Here is a 3,751-nt window from a genome sequence, read left to right as displayed (position 1 = left end):
GGTAACAATAAGCGACAATAAATATGGTAGATGTGTTGATTAGTGGTGATAGTGATTTGAATATTCTTATTCTCTATAAACTTATCAAGAATAGAGAGAATGGTTTCATGTATTCCAGTAGCGGAAACGAGAGATTATCAAGCTTTAATTGACAGAAAAGAACTATCAAAACTGAAGACAAAAGGCTGGCTAAATACCTAGCTAGTACAATAAGAGAAAAAAAATTCAGTAGAAGATATTTGGATCAACAGAATGTGCAGTAGAAGCAGCTCTATGAACAGGTTGAAACTGAAATCCTAAAGACATAACTGATCTGAACAAACTGGTCAGAACTGAACCGATAAAAACTGATCTGATCAGAACTGATCAGAACTGAACTGATCTGATCAGAACTGATCAGAACAGAACTGATCTGATCAGAACGGAACATCTTAACTGATCAGAACTAATCTGACCAGAACAAACCTAATATGGGAGAAAACAACAAGGATACTATTACTGGAGCTGATCAGAGCAGAACTGATCTGATCAGAACTAATCAGAACAGAACTGTCTGATCAGAACTGATCAGAACAGATCTGATCTGAACTGATCAGAACAGAACTGGTCTGATCAGAACGGAACATCATAACTGATCAGAACTAATCTGACCAGAACAAACCTAATATGGGAGAAAACAACAAGGATACTATTACTGGAGCCGATCAGAGCAGAACTGATCTGATCAGAACTGATCTGAACAAAACTGTCTGATCAGAACTGATCAGAACAGAACTGATCAGAACAGAACTGATCTGATCAGAACGGATCAGAACAGAACATCATAATTGATCAGAACTGATCTGACCAGAACAAACCTAATATGGGAGAAAACAACAAGGATATTTTATTGTGAAAATTTTAATCTTTGATATAATAAATTCTTGTTTCTGATTTAGTAATTTTACTTCTTTGTGCTCTAAACCCGTGTTCGTTGGATCGTTTTGATAGGTACATACTGATAACCCAGACGGACTCTTCAAAATTCTTTCTTCTTCATTTGAGGGGTTCACAACCTAACTCAGGAATGGTTTTAGATCATGTCTCAAGTCTCAACTGTCAACTCTTAAGTCTTATGTCGTGTCCTGATTATATTTCGACACATCACTAACTTAAACCCAGGTATTTAATGTTATTGATTGGTTACTGTAGGTGATATGGCATAATCATAGAGAATGGAAAACAAGATGATACACATTATAGGATAGAAGACCTCTACAGTGGAAGAAACTACTACCCTCCAGCTCGTAATGTTTAGTTCACAGTTAGGTTCTTTTTTGTTTACCTTTCCCGTTTATTGAACTGTCCGAATAAACTTTATAATTACACATCTTCCTCACACTACAATAAAAGCTTCTCTTGCACACAATCAAAACTAGATTTCATATATATACCCTAATTCATTTGATTAATTCACGTCTTTGCGTAATTTAGCATGTAATATATGCAGATCAAGACCGGGCCAACTGATTACCCATATTTACAAACAAATCTTTGTTCTCTCATATGTTCCTTCCATATAATCAAAATGATCAAATTTATACTACCAATCACAAATGAAAAAATTAACTTTGAACATCAAAAACATTCTGCCTAATTTTTTTTGTTCCCACACTTATTCACATTTGACCAAAACTCAAAAAAGTTCATACAATAGATGAATAACAAAAGTTTCATATAATCTGCAATTTCATAGTCGACAGAATCAACCCCAACACTCTAACTTAGTAGACAAAAATACTTGCATTATCTAGATTATACTAATACCCTAAAACTCTCAACCATATATGAATTCTCAATATATAAACCCTTCAAGCTCGATCAAAAACTATCCCAACTCCACTATGATTGTTCCAAGCACGATTACAACAACAAAATAATCCTAATCATCATCATTATAAACCAACATATATTGCATAAATGACGGATGAAGGCATCATTGTATCGTCATATGAGAATTTCATGCTTAAAACTAGAAAAACTACAATCCCACTAATTTTCGCATCATCTTGAACTTTAAATATTGGAATTCAAGCAAGGAAACACCATATAAATCTTGTAAATTAACATAGTTGAACTCCACAAATTAACCACCACCAGAGAACCACAATCAGACTATCAAATTATAAAAATAAATAAAAATAAAAATAAAAACTACGACATAAATACATGTGTAAAGAATACCTCTAGTCAAATAATTCAGCTTCTTCGTCGTCAATTACTTCAGATGCTGTTCGATCTACTGCCTCCAATCAACTACAGTCAATCGGCAATGGAAAACACAAATATTAGTTTTGCTTTGAATTAACTAAAGTCAGATTTTACCATTTCATGCAACTTCAGAGAGGCAACCTCACATCACGGACATCAGATCAGGTCTGTACAACTATCCTAAAGTCTAAATTCACATGCACTCTAGAAAATAATGAACTTCATAATTGGTTATACTACTCCGTATATACTGTTATGGGGCTGTAGTGAGATTCTCTTGTAGTTATTTTCTTCTATGTGAAATATAAAGTGGACTAAAAACAAGTGAGCAGACCTTCAGAACAGGTTATAATTGGTTATCGAAGTTTGATTTTCAATGTTATTGATTCCTCCAGTTTTCTGATTTCAGGCACATTGATACCTAGATGAGTGGGAAGTAGCTTACTTATATTTGGCTTTTGTGCTGAGAAAGGTAATTGGTACACTAAGAATATTGCGTTTTGTTGTTTGATAAATCAGGTGATATTATTCTAAAATTAAACATCTGTTCCATATCAGCGAAGTTGAGTTTAACAGGAAAACATTTATTTGACTCTCAAAACACAACTGCGAATCTGGGACAGGTCCTATCCAAGATGCCAAACTACAGGTTGGCGTTCAGAGTTCAGACCTAAAACTCGGGGGTGGTGCTTTCTTTCAGTTTCATGCTTTGCTGAATGTAGATTCTTATCTGCATTTCAGACAGTTTTGAATGCAGTAGGCAATAAAGCAGCAGTAATCTTATCTGGGTAGACATACAAAGAGACGCATTGTTCTTCTTTAGTAGAAAAGATTTCTCTCTGGTAAAATATCCCAAATGGAATTACCACACTAAAGCGTCTCACCTACATACATTTGTCGAATAATAACATAACAGGAAGCATTACCGTATTCCATAAGCAATCTCCCTAAATTACAGTCCTTATTCCTAAACCATAACAAACTCACTGGACCAATACAAATTTTCTGTAAGTAAACTTTCTCAATTGCGGGATTTACATCTGAACCATAACAAAACTACTAGAATCAGTTACTGAACCATAATTTTTGGGAGTTCATTTAGGTCTGTTTGATGCATTTCTTGTTGATATCCATTTCCATGTTATCATTTCTCAAGTTATTGGTGGTTGATATCATATTAAAGGTCTCTAATTGCAACCAATATACATGCCAAAATAACATTAAGTGAAAAACAAATCCATCAGGTATGATCACCAATCCTGCTGACTCCTGGAAGCCAACAGAAAAAGGATAGAAAAAAAGCCAATCATCATGTAAAAAAAGCCAATAGCTCTCGGTATTTTCTGGAATAGTTAAATCCAGATTTTTGTTTTTACATCCACACTATCAAGCCTAACCTAGACAGCTAAACACATAACCCAAGTTTATGTCAATTTTGGCCCCACTAATTAACATTCACATATTCAACAATCTCCAGGCAAAGAAAAAGACAATACATCAA

The sequence above is a fragment of the Spinacia oleracea genome, chromosome 6 (assembly GCF_020520425.1).
Source record: "Spinacia oleracea cultivar Varoflay chromosome 6, BTI_SOV_V1, whole genome shotgun sequence".
Taxonomy (NCBI): domain Eukaryota; kingdom Viridiplantae; phylum Streptophyta; class Magnoliopsida; order Caryophyllales; family Amaranthaceae; genus Spinacia; species Spinacia oleracea.
The sequence above is the reverse complement of the archived record's forward strand: the minus strand, read 5'-3'. Positions refer to the sequence as shown.